Source organism: Wyeomyia smithii, chromosome 3, assembly GCF_029784165.1.
Source record: "Wyeomyia smithii strain HCP4-BCI-WySm-NY-G18 chromosome 3, ASM2978416v1, whole genome shotgun sequence".
NCBI lineage: Eukaryota > Metazoa > Arthropoda > Insecta > Diptera > Culicidae > Wyeomyia > Wyeomyia smithii.
In genome coordinates this window covers 49,477,427-49,491,748 of record NC_073696.1, presented here as the reverse complement: position 1 = coordinate 49,491,748, position 14,322 = coordinate 49,477,427, and the positions used below count along the sequence as shown (strand labels likewise).

At 38.0% G+C, this 14,322-nt stretch overlaps 1 protein-coding gene across 2 annotated transcripts in view; it reads right to left on the bottom strand.

Annotated features, from left to right (window-relative positions):
* LOC129729453 (fibrinogen alpha chain) overlaps positions 1-13,728 on the bottom strand; it is a 246,335-nt gene extending 232,607 nt beyond the window's left edge. Inside the window, exon 1 of one of the 2 annotated variants that reach the window (XM_055688028.1) lies at positions 13,576-13,728. The gene's annotated coding sequence lies outside the window, so the exon portion shown is untranslated. Of the gene's footprint in view, positions 1-13,520 lie in introns of both variants that reach the window. The other variant, XM_055688027.1, reaches the window with a different exon arrangement.
* Between the last annotated feature and the right edge of the window lie 594 nt (positions 13,729-14,322).

Here is a 14,322-nt window from a genome sequence, read left to right as displayed (position 1 = left end):
TTGCTATTGAATTCGGAACGTTTGATTACAATCTCAAGGTCAAAATCCAAGAAAAACGGTCAAACTTCTTCGTCCGAAGCAATGCAAACGTTGCGAGTGAAATGTTTTTACACGGACAATCATGATAATACTAGTGACTCTTCAGATTCTTCTGAGTGCTTAGATCGATTAATAAACAAAACAGTGTTAAGCCCGAACCTCACTGATCTAAAAAAATAGTTATGTTTCATTCATAAAGGCTCAGCCGTTTATTGAAACGTAACAAATCACTCAAAGGGGGGTTATTCCATGAAAATTTCTAGTCACAGCTATTTATTATACTGTATTCTCGATCCATGATACGTTTCCAGTTCAAAAATCCTTCAAAATAATTTTGATCCGGCTTGATGTTCTAAGTTCTCCACTGTGCCTCTGAGTATTGCTAGTATTTGTCTTTCAAAGAACCAACAACAACAGTGACAAATTTGCCCATCGGTTTTCGCCGCAGGGTTCAAACTTTGAAATCATTTGGCAGCTTATACACAGAAACATAGAAGAACGACAATAGGGTTTTCCCTTTATCAGCGCTGGCTTGGTTCGCTTGAGCTTGACGACCACACATTTCGTAGTTGCTCCTCCGTGATGGATCTGAGCTAGTGAGTTTGCTCAGAGATCCACGTATATGGCTACTTGGGATTAGGTTACCATCTTCAATGCACAACAATTCAGTAGCTTCTTCTTTGTATAGATCGATAACGGAGCCGGCCACTTCCTTGCGATCGTTAGGGTGAGGTAGAATATTGTAAGGAAGGATGCGTAACAGTCGTTTTTGTCTGACACCGAGTTTACCTCTGCATCTCTACGACTGCGACGAAAAAGAAGAATTGTGTCACAGTGGTAAGTGACGGAATTGAACGATGTTGCGTGCGATCGTTAACTCATTACGAAGGCGAGCGATTATTATTTTTCTTTTCAACCATCGCGAATCCATGCAGTCGACGCGCGTGAAAATCCTAAGTATCTAAGTATTTATATAAATTTCGTTTTCGAATCCTGGAAACATTCAGGAAAGCATTTCGTAGACGAGGTTCTTTGAACGGTATACACCGCATAATAACTCACGATATTTATCGACCGAGCGAATCCTACTTTGGTTTGCAATCTGTCTTAAAAAACATCGAGCGAGCAGTATACAGCTAAACGGCCACAGTGAGACAAGAAAAACTATCTTGATATACCTTGCGAACTCACTATACTTATATTTAAAACCCATCATTTATCGATTAAGATTATAGGCAGGATAGGGCTTCAGTACCCCATCAAAAACATATGCGACACCCAGCGGCGAGCACTTGCACTAGTATGACAACATATCGCGCCACATTCTACGCAGTAGAGGTAATTCTGATTCTGGCGAAAAATCGAAAGAAGTTGCACAAAATACAAAATTTATAGATCATTGCATACAAAAAATAACCTCACTTTTGACATTTCCCACGGGTTTGTTTACAAGCTGTAAGATTTTTTTTTTCCATTCACCGTTCAGTGATAGGATCGAAAAAAAAAGATACGAGTACGAAAAAGATCGGACAACTCTCCGCCTATGCGAATTCGTTACTACCAGGTAGTAAAGCAATTTTTAATAACACGTTCTTGCATTTTCACTCGAGCCGAAAATTTTACAAGTCCATGTTAACAAATCCGCGTGTCAAATCTCTATCTCTTTTCTTTTTTGTGACGTCTATACTTTCTTGATTATTGAAGAAAACTGGCTGTTTTACCGAAATACTTCATTTGATACCGATCCTAGTAGGTATTTATTATGTTGAAACTAAACCAGTCGGATTTAGTTCGTAAATTCTAGTTAAAATAACGAAACATGAACCGCTCCTTTCACTGAACGGAACCGCAACGAATTGTTATCCGTGAATTGGCAAAACAAGGCAACAGGTAATTGCAGAATTCCTAGGACGATCGGAAACATTTGTTCTCAAAGCACTCCATGATCGAAAGATAAACCGAAATCGACTGGACACCCCCGAAAAACAACCGCCAACAAAGATTCGTTCAACCTGCAAAGAAATCAGGGCTAAACTTGTCTCTGAACTGACTGAAGTTCTCAAACAATCCAGAGACGGCTTGTTGGACATGAATCCGGGGCTAAAAAAAGATTCTTATGCAGCATCTTCTATAGCGAGGTTGAAGTTTGCCAAGGATCAATTCGATTAGGTAGGCCCAGAAAACAGCACGAAATGTTGAAATGTGCTGTGGATTGCCGACAACGAGGGACAACTAGATCGGTTCTGATAATTATCAGAAAAAAATATAAAAATTATTATTAATTATTCAATAATTTTAATTGGTTAGAAAAACCTAGGTACATTATCCGATTAGCCACAGGACACGAGAAAACTTCTAACACTGAGGAAGCAACATCATGATTATAAGGTGCTTCTCCTGGTACGGAGTTGGTCCTCTGTACTGAACCGACAAGATAACAAACTAATACCTTTACGCTAAGATTAGAAAATCTTATACTACCGCACGTAGAGTGGGAAATGCTGTTAAAATGCAAAAAACGACCCCAAACACACCGCTAAAAACTAACGTCGTTCTTCAAAATTGATTAAAAATATATAAATATTTTCCAAGCCAAATTATTTGACAAAAAAAGACAATAAAAATAAATTATGAATTTTGATCCACTCACAAACAACCAAAACTGGTCTACAGGGTGTCACCGTGAAAGGAATGCACATATTTGATACACACTCTGCTTTACCCTGTTTAACAGGGTGTTTGTTTTGATTGCGACATATGTTTGTAGTTCACTTGTATTCGTATTTTGTAGTTTTGTATTTGTTTAATAGTACATCATCTGACACCACACTACAGAATTGGTTTCGAAAACACAACGGACCAAAGAGAAGTATAGTGATTGAAGGCACAGTGGATCGTGAAATTCCGAGGCTATCTTGAAAATATATCCAAGCTGTCGAGTCCTGGATGATAGCAATGCGTCCAAAGTCTCGAACCTGGTTAACTTTCGTCAATGATCGACCAAATCTGGTGTAGCTGAACATTACAGGATATTTTTTTCTATGGATAGAGATTACACAACATTTTTGGATACTAATTGTCAGCAGGTTATTGGAGCACCACTTATAAAAAATGTCGATGAACTGCTGGAGTTCGTGACAGTCTGCGATACTTCATTGACGAACAATGCAAAGAGCAGTGGTCCTAGATTACTACCTTGCGGAACGCCCGGTAGATTCGAAATGAGTGTGGAATGCTGTGATACAATATTAACGTACAGCATTCGATTTACCAAATAGGATGTTAGCCATTGTATGAGAGTAGAAGCAACTCTTAATTTCCCCAACTTGGCGAGCAGGAAACCATGGTCGACGCAATCGAACGCAGCTTTCAAATCAGTATAAACTACGTCGATTCAAGCACCTTTGATCATGTTCTGTATACATGTAGCAGTGAATTATATGAGATTGGTAGTTGTAGAACACTTTGGACAAAAACCGTGTGGGAGATGAAGCCAGTGTTTAATTTTTTTTCAAAGGAAAATTGCAATGGATTCTAGTCGAGCACAAATAAAGGTCTTGTATCTTGCTAAAATGACAAACATACGAATTAAAAGGAAGCTGTCCCATCTGAATTTGAGCTGATTATTCGTGTACAGGACCATCGAACGATTCGAGGAAACTGATACGTTAATCCCAAGCAAAAACCAGGTAAAAAATGGAGTGTGAGGACTGCAGCGATGGTCATACCAGTCAAAACATTTTTCGGCAAGTCGGCAAGAAAAATGGCTCGTGGAATGAACATGAGTCGTAACACTGTGCTTGAAATAAAAAAAAGACCTTGAATGCTACCGAACAGAACTCTGCTCACAACATATTTTTTTCAGATGGAAAATTATTATTGCGCAGGCTGTTTTATCTTCAAGATATTGTAGCCGATAACAACTGAACTAATCCTACTACAAATTCACTACTCTACCATGTTAATACAAAAAAATCGGGGAAAACTACTCATGTGTTCTACTTAAATGGCATAAATAAAATGTTTTACTTTCACGCTGACACCCTGCAATTTTATTCCGAAAAATTTGGAGCTTTGGATGACTCAACTTTTTTCATATTTTACATGCCTAATTGAAGTCATTTTAGTTTCCATAATAACTGCTAATAGTTGCTTCAGAAAAAATTAAAATTAACATTGACCATGTCCAAAAAATAAAATTAACATTGACCAAGTCCTCATTTTTTGAACTATTATGGAAATAATTTGTCAAGGGTTATGGTATGTGTTTAACAAGAACGCAACAAAGTTTTCTACAACATTCTTGGGAATGCTTTTAAATTATTTTCGTGACCTGACAATTTAGCTTCACCATTTTGATTTTCTTCCTCGTTCCTTCAATCTGATTCATCATAGTTCGTACCCGTATGGCACGACTCACAACACTGATTAGCCAACGATTAGCCTAAAACCAGTCTTGGTTCATACGAAAGAATCTATTTTAGGAAACGCTTCCAACCGTCAAACATTAAGCGTTACGGACTTAGCTGCGTAGAAATATGCTGATTAAATCAATGATCAGTTTAATTTTAACCATGGGTAGAAACGAATTCGCAGTGCGTTATTCCCTAGCCGAAACGAGTTACTGGGGTTGATTAATGTGCGTAGATTCTTTTGCCGAAGTATAATGGTTTGACGAAAAATAATCCCGAAAAGATACTTCTTCTTGAGCCGGGTTTGACGGAAAAAATATCAGTAAGAACAAATATGTAATAAAAGTATTATGTATAGGTCAAGGTGCTGCAAATTTTCTCCAGAGTTGGTGGAGCCCAATTATATATTCTATAATAGAATATACCAGACTAAAACAGAGCCAATAAACCAATAAAATCATAATACCAGCTGTTGAAATCGTTTGAATCTTTTTTCCATCACCGATTTCATCTTCTGAACTACAGTCCATACCGACTATACTTTATCCTAGAAGATCAACTGAAGGTTCTCCAACTATGCTATCTCCGATGGATTACCTTAAATATGCACTGTATATTTCCCCAGACTTGCATCTTGTGGTTGCAGCAGCACAGTACTTAACAACACTTTCCAGACCGCTTATTTCGCGAAATAAATTGATAAAATGTTCCTCAATCTGGTCCGATGGTCTCTAATCATGCTGATCCTTGGAAGTGTTATCGCTGCAAATTATTAACCTTTACCGAACCAACACTTCTCTCCGGCTACAGCCTTCCGCTTCATCTTATCCGGAATATGCACTTACTATATATACAACTCAGCTGCTACGAATGCGCTAAGTTTTTTTTTGCCTAATGACGTTTGCCCCACCGATCAAGTGTTCGATCATGGATCAGCGTTTCTCTCTGTCTTTCGGACAGCAGTAAAAAGTGCTCCAGTTTCGTCAGGTAGGTCAGTTTAAAGCTATGAAGTTATATGGCCATGTACCCACCGCGTCTGTCCCAGCCGTCGCGTCACCGACGCGACGTTCTGCCGGCTGTGTGAGATCACGACCAACTGCGGCAACATCAGCATCAGCACAGCAGCACAATTAAATATTTCAATTTGTTGGCTATACCCCTCTGCATCGAATTGACTTCAGCAGTGGTCCAACCTCAATTCTACCCAGAGGCTGTTTGGTCTCAGGCGTGGCGAGGTTGGGAATTGTACATCGTTAATGTCCGAGAGGGATAATTGAGTTTCGGAGGCTCGAAGCCTTCATCTTGCTATCGCACGGTAAAATAAATGGTCCACATTGAATAGATATGCGTTTGGAGCAAAATTATTGGATTGTCTTTTATTGCTGCCAGCGGCATATCGACTGTAATTACGACGTAAGCAAAACGACAAATAATTATAAAGAATTTAACATCAGTGAACGTACAAATCCGGTTGTTCAGTTGACTCCAGAATATGTGACAGTAGGTCGAAACGGGCAGAGAAATGCGTTGCTTTGCATAATTTCACGCATCATTGATAGGCTGATCGCATTGATGCGAATTTTTACGCAATGCTTGGATGGAAGTGAAACTGCTTTGATGCGAATCCACTTCGCTGGACAGATTATTGTATTTCTACTGCGGCACGCAGACACATGCAAAAAGAAAATGCGTATAAAATACATACATGGGTTTGTCCAAATCGAAACTGGTTGGCCAACACAAATTGCCTGGAAAGTTGTGTTACTAGCAATTTTTTATACCTTTTTACTATCTCAATAAATATCGCAATTAGTTAGGGGCCATCCATATACCACGTGGACAGATTTTTAACGATTTTGAATCCCCCCCCCCCTCCTCCCCCTCCGTGGACAACTGACAATATAAATTCTGAAAAAATTGTATGGACCATGGACATTAGCAACCCCTCTACGTGGTATGTGGATGGCGCGCCATGGCGCCTAATTTAAGCAACTAGTTTGTAGTTTCGTTCAAAAGGTTTATTTGACTCTTGGAATAATTTGAATATAGTTTAACATTGATTACGGTGTGGTAGTTCCACTCTACGTACATGTGAAAATCATTAAACGTTATATTCATTTTTGAAGCTTTATTTTGAAAAATTCGAACAATATGGTGAAGTAACATTTGGGTCCTAAAGTTTTACACGGTTTCCTGAATTTAATATATCAGCTGAAAGAGTGCAATTTTCTGAGCAAAACGTGATTTTTAAAAAACGTTTATCGTCTTCCTTCGAATTTCAAATGATGAACAAAAAACTGCTCGAAATGCCTTAAATGACAGTTCTCTCATACACCGTACGTGGGCGAAATGTCATTTAAGACCTTTCCAGCAGTTTTTTTATTCTTCATTTAAAAATCGAAGGAAAACGAAAAACATTTCTCAAAAATCACGTTTTTCTCAGAAAACGCAGCTTTTTCGAACGACATATAAAAACTGGTATAGCTTTAGGATCCAATTGATAAGTACAGAATTGTGGCCCAAACAGGAGGATCAATGTTTTGTGGTGTGGTGGCTGTTCCATAACGCATTTTAAAACATCAAAGAATTGAAAATGTTTCAACTTTTCTTTCTTCAACTTTTCAAAGATTTGCTAATTTATATGGATTAAAAGTGTCTAACTAGTCTCAATTCAGAACCTGGAATATTATTATTTATTCAAGACACATGGCATTCACGTCTAAATCAGAAGGGGAGTTCCGTAGCCGCAAGGTTACAGAGTCCGCTTTGGTAAAGCGGGTAGTCGTGGGTTCGAATCTTAGTAAAATCACTCTCCTTCTAACAAAAATAAGTCCCTTTTATCATAAAACTATAAAACTGGTGTGAGTAACGTATGAAAGTTCTCTACAGGGAATTGTAATTAGGCGTTATTGTTAGGATGGACAGAGGCTCGGTATAGTAGAGTAGTAAACATGAAACGGTTAGGTAAAATCTTACACACAAGCACGGATATGGATGATAAGCGTATCACTTACTTCAATAGTGATACTGCCAATAATATTAAGTGCGGAGTACAGAAAACACCTGGGTAATATCACAATAGACCTATTCTGCCTATAATAGCATAAGAGTCCCATATTACTTTTTGGCTAATTTTAGTTTATGCTGTCAATGTATCTAATTTTGTTCAAATTTTCGTATGCCTTGATGAAATTTGAAAGTTTGTTCTGAAAAATACTGAAAAAATACCAAACCTTGTCAGTCCCATATTGAAAATAAAGGCATACGAGTCCCATCCTTAGTTTATATTCGATTGTGCTAAAAAAAATCATTTCACATATGTTATCAATTAAAAGAAAAGTGTTCACATAAAAACATCATTGACTTAAATAAATTTAAACTCAGTTCATGTTTGCAAGGTACAATTGAAAATGAGCTAGAGATATCAAACCTCATTTAAACTAATGTGTGTTTTCGAAAAAAATCGAATGTTATAGTGAAGTTTTTCCAACTTCAACTGTTTCCAGAAATGCTTCTTAGCATCTGGGATGAGTGGAATTCAAGTGTTCAGGATTGTGGCCTTACGGTATGCCTCGATTCCTCGTGGACTCAAGGAAAAAATCATTGTAGACTCTTCGTCGAACGAACTTTCGTCTATCAGCTTAAGGTGCTTTTTGGTGAAAAACATGCCCCAGTTCATGTTACAATCCATTGAAACTGAATCGATGTTTTGCAATTCGTATGGTCTTAAAATGTTGGACTGAAATAAACTTTGCACATGACAGATTCAATAAGGAACGATAATAAATGTCTTGGCCACCTCATAATGCGTGGAGACTGATATGCGTTTATTCTTTGTACATAGAGAAAAAATAAAGGCAAACGAGTCCCATCAGTTATTTCCAAGTCTGGAATCCATGCAAAAGTTCTTAGAATTCATGGAAATATATAATGTTCCACCTCATGAACATACAGATGAATAAAACATACTTTTAGTTAAGTCATAGTTATTTGCCTTCAATGCAAGGTTGGAACTTCATTTGCAATTTTCTCAATTGTGAAAATTTCTATATGGGACTCTTATGCTTTTATGAGCAGTATTCTCTGGTCGCAGTGATGAGTCCACACATAAAAAAAAGTCAGAAATTGGAGATATATCGAAGTAACTAGCAGAATGTGAAAACACTAAAGAAAAGAGATCAAGAAGGAAACAAGCATGGTAACGGGATATATTGAAATAATGATTCTAGCAACCCACTCTCCGGGGGGAAAAACACCGTGAAATAAAATTTTAATCAATCTTCTAATTAAAAAAAAATAAAGAACTACTCTTACAGAAAGCTTGTATTTTAAAAATCTCTTTTTTTTTTCAAAGAAAACTACAATAGATTAGCTTAACCCTTTAGTTCCCAATGCCGCCTTTAGACGGTCTTCAGTTGAACCTCTAAAATGCTTCAATAAGAACTTAAAAAATGTTTATGAAGCTTCATAGTGATTTTTTCGAAGTCCGTCTAACAATTAATTTGGGCACTAGAGGGTTAATATCGGTGGCTGTCCGATCATGTAAGAATGAGAAAAAAAATCCTGTAGAATTAAAATTTGTTTGATAGTTATGGTGTCTTCGGCAAAGTTGTAGAGAGTAATTTTGTCTTTTCTGTAAAAATATGCATCGTAAGACAAAAAAAAGAAACATGAAAATATTATTCTAAATTAGGTATCTCGAAAACGGACTTGTGTAAGCTGTTCATTGGTACTTGTTTGATTGTGAGGAAATTAAAACTACTTGGGGAAATCAAAATTAAAATTTCCAAAAAATAATCTCTTCTCTTCGAATTTTTTTTACAATGTGTATTATTTCTTATTTTTTTGTTTTGTTTTTTTTTTTTTTTTTTTTTTGAAGGATAATATTATTATCCAGGTTGGTATCCTATTTAATCATCCGTAATTTGGATATAAAATTTGGATCAACTCGCTCTACAGCTTTACAAACAGTTCCAGAGTGCCTCAAAGAAGCAATTTGGGACCTTTACTGTACTCGATCTTTTTCAACGATGTCTGTATATTTCTTCCTTCTGGTTGTAAACTTGCGTATGCTGTCGATCTCACAATTTCCGTCATTGTCAGATTAGTTTAAGACTGCATTGAACTACAATGGCTTATTAAAATGTTCGGAAAATGATGGAATCGACTAGTCATTAGCGTACAGTAATGCTGTGTCATATCCCTCACGAGGAATAAATCTGCCATTGAGTGGGTTTACGAAATTGACGGATGTCCTGTCGTTACAGTTGGACTTGTTTGAGACCTTGGATTTTTATGGGACACGCAGCTTTCGTTCATAAATATTATTACTAAAGCAAATCAAAATCTAGGATTCATCATTAGAGCTGCCAAAAATGTTGGTGATCCCTACTGCTTGGGATCGCCGTTCTATGCTCTTGTTCGCTCCGTATTGGAAACACACACACAAACTGTTGGACCACTAGAACCGAAGCAATTTAATCACAGTTCATAACATTTGCACTAAGGTTGCCACCCAACGAGGATCGATGCCGTTTTCTTGATATGAAAGCTGCCGAAGACACTATACCAATGAAACGAACCGTTCTGGCTTTAAAAATATTCGTTCCTTAATAGGCACTCGGCTTAGGAAATACTCTTGAAGCTAGATTTCCCGTTAGTACAAAAACATTTTTTTTGACATATGGTTCAAATTCACTGAGCCGAATACGGGTTTTGGTTTTACGTTACTACGATATTTTTTCAACAAGGACAAAACAACTTTTTTTTGTTCACACAGACGAAACTTCTGTCTTCAACTTTGCAGAAGATATTATACCAACAAACCATTCTGACTTATTTTTTAAATTATTTTCAGAAAATTTAATTTTTTTTTAATGTTTAGCCAACCTTTCACAGTTTTCACGAAAAAACCAGATTTCAAAAAATCGATATTTTTTGCTATAATTTTAGATTTATTCAATGTTGTTATATGGGACGATCTGATTAATCGGAAATTTCTCATCAGAACGCTATGAATCATTTGCAATAAATCGTTTTTATAAAAAAGTTTTTTAGATTTTGCAATCATTGATCAATTCTACCTAAACATTTCGAAGGCATTCAATCGACAAAAAATAAAAAGGTTAATGAAAAAATGAGATATTTTATTTCCCGATGTTCGGGCTCACATCGTTTTTCAAAATTATTAAAGATTTCATGTCTGAGATTCTTACAGAGAAAACTTGCTTCGAACAAATTTATAGCAAACGGAAAGTAAGAGTTATCAGAATTTGTTGAAAATATTATCTGCCCGCCGGCGCCAGTCCTAGTTTCTAGTACCATTATTGAATTAGAATGAAAAACCACCTACTTTTGTAAATAACACTGGCCGATAAAAGCGAAGTAAGTTTGCCCTAGAACTCATACTGGAAGAAATAAAACATTATAGCTTTTTAATCTTTTCTGTGAATTTTAGTGCCCTTAGCCTCGTTAGAAGTGCGTTTAGTCCTCGAAGATTTCAAAAAAGTTTTTCCGTAAGCAAACTGAGAAACGACGAACCCGGCTAGCAGTTACTCTACGGCCTTTTGACGCACATCCTATGCGGCTAGGAGCACTAAAATTCACAGGTACTGCTAAAATATATAAAATCTTCTCTTTTTTCCATTTTGAGCTCTATGGCAAAACTGGTGTTGACCGGTGTAATTTTCTCTCTACCTACACAAGAGCCACATTCGACTGGATTGAATATGAGTAATTCGCCCATTTATTTGATTATACAGTACCCATTTCACTGATCTAGAAAACTTTACAAGTTGCTGTTGGCACCTCTTGCTACTATAATTGACTACTATATCGACTAAGAGGCTGGCGCGCCTTCTCAGAATTTCATGAAATTCTATGCTACTAAACGAAGCAACTTTGCACACTTTTCTCCAAAAATCTATTTATTATCAAGACTAACATTTGGAAAGGTCGGACCTCAAACTTTTTTTTATATATCGATATAGGTATAATGACAAGAAGCAAAGACAAAATGTCGATGGGTGACTTTTAGTGGTTTGTCTCAATTTTCATTAAAAAAAATTTCAATTCATGCTGAGAAAAATAGTCAAAAAAAGAGATTTAAAAAAAAGGTCATCTCACATATTTTTACACAATTTTACAATTTAGTTTCCAAAACCTCTTCTGAATATTTCACACACAATTGAAATAATATCAAATATCCCTACCTTGTAGAAATATTGATAAATACGTTAACTATGAATCTGTAAGTAGTCTACTTTTGTTTGGAGAAATAAAAAGATAAATTAGAAAATCCTCAGCGTTCTTTGGAGTTTTATCAGTTATTTTTTAGATGATAAATCAAAATCTAGTGCGTTTCGCGATAGAACACAGTTCAATCGCGAAGTGAAGTCATAGTTCTATAAAAGTTTTGAAAGCACTCAAACCATTCCATTCACATTTGTAGCTGTCTAATATTATTCTAATCTTTGTAGATATTCCATATTCCTGTTCCGAATCTCCCAAAATTGTAGAAAACCAATTTATTATCATTTAGTTATTCCATTTTCTAGCAAAAAAAAACACACGATCCATACCGATCAGCACGAAAGGTTACCCGGGATACTTCCCCGTCGAAAATGCAAATGCCGACACCACCAGCAATCAATCTTCGAATGTCAACAATTCATCCATCGATACCATAAATTTCAGCAGGAATATAGGTATAAAACTAACCAAACAGCAGTTTCAAATACTAATACCCCTATTTCCGAGCACGACATCCGTGCTACGAACTCTGCGAAAACGTTCACGTCTGCCACACCGGCTCGTCATTCCTCGCGTTGAAAACAACCACACTCCGCTCAGTGCGAAGCGAACGAAAGCGAGTCCGCTTTTCTGACACTAAATGTCACACACTTCAGGGTTCTTGGAGCTGAACAATAACAAAAGCATATCGTACACTTACACGCGTCCGAAAAAAAACTTGTTTGATCGTTTCTGTACCCTCCTCTGTCCCCGTAACTCAAGCTGCCCACTAACGTAGCAGGTTCTGTTCTTTCCTTGCGTCAATGGTGCGTAACTTCCAATATCTGACATTGACGAACAGCCCATGAATCGTGTCATATCGACCCGTCTATCTATGTGTATACACTTAATCGCTTCACATCAGCCGGATACCCCAACGGAGTTCTACTTAAAATCGAAATCACACTCATAAAGTCGAACACTGCGACAAGTTTCACCAAGTTTTTCATAGTTTAAACAGAGCTTAGACTGCCGAAAATGTAGGAACAAATCAGAAGCCAAACAGTCGTACAGTATCCTAATGATGAAACCTTGATCACCGCAGTTCCGCCGTCAGCTTGGTCGAGTTTAGGCCCTCAACCACAGCCGACATACGTTCTGAGACGGTGATCGCATGAAATCAGCCTTCGAAATGCCCCGCGGCACCAGTGTGCGGGCAGGTTGCAGAATTTATCTCCCGAGTGCCGCCACTGCCACAAACGCGCATTCTCCAGCCGTCCTGTAAGTCACCTCGGCACTTGTGCCGCACGGGCTTTATTCACTCGCACACACAAACGCACCCCAGAGCTGCACTTAATGGAAACTACTTTTCGTTTTCATTGGCACAAGATTCATACACTAACAGGCAATATGATTCGTATCTGTAATTTTTCCGCAACTATTTTGCGTTTCTTCGCCTTACTCTACCCGTTCCTCCCGAGGATGCAATTGTTGCCGTTTGAAATCTTCCCTTAACGAGCACTTGTTTTGCCCATGCACTTTTGCATATAGCAAACTTTCTTCTACCGGGCAAGTTTTTGCGAACGGTATCACTTTCTACTTTCAGTTGTACTTAAAAATCATTCGTCTGAGAAAAAAAACTATCCGAAGATCCGTCACAGGCCATCGAATCGTCATTAAATATCGTTGAAACCACCACAGAAAGAGAGAAAGAGACGAAATCCAGCCGCAGATAGATTCACCGCTGTCATATCATAAATAATATTGCCGTAGAAAGAACCCAGAAATTAAACCCAACAATTCGTAAGCCCCGGGTCACCAAAATATCACCCAACGCACCTCGCCTGATAGCGAAACGTTGCTCGTCTATGTAACCGATAAGCCGCGTACTCACATAGACTAGTAATCTATCCTCGCGCAAAGCAGCGGGATTAAGTTGTATACAACAATCAGCCACTAGAAAAAAAATCGCACGCGAAAACGCCAAAAACACAACCGATTCGTATCGCGGTTAAATAATTTCTGCGCTGGCCAGCATAGACAGACTATGTGCCGAGCCGAGAGGGTATGAATTGCGCGCCTTCTGTGGCATGTAGTGGCTAGGCTCCGGGCTGGAAGGAGCGATCTGTGCTGTGAGAGCGCTCGCACACGATCAACCGATCAACAGCGCGCGGCGGCAGCAGCATGCCATACCATGCTGTGCTGTGCCTGGCCAAGGCGCAAAAGAGGACCGGTATGCGAGACCGTCGCGTCGTCGTCATCGTTTCGTGAGCGTTTTGTTTTGTTGTGACGCGCGAGTGGAGTCGCATTTTCACGAAGGAGGGCTACCGCTGCTCGGGTCTCGAGTGGAGTAGCTACCGGTCAGGCCCACGGCAGACAGGTTTCGGTAGAGGTGTTCAAAATGGACCGTTTGTTTGTTTGCAAATCATTCGTTTGAGAAGAGATTAAATTTTCGTGACGTGACGATTATCTTGATCTTTTGGTGACCTGAATAATTCTTACGCGTAGTTAAGATATGTGTTCGTTTGAGAAAATATTCTCACAGCTAATTTAAGCGCTCACTTATTCATTATAAAGAATGCCTATTGAAGCAATAACAAGCACAGGCAATAAATAGTTCTAGAAATGTAGAAATCAAGAT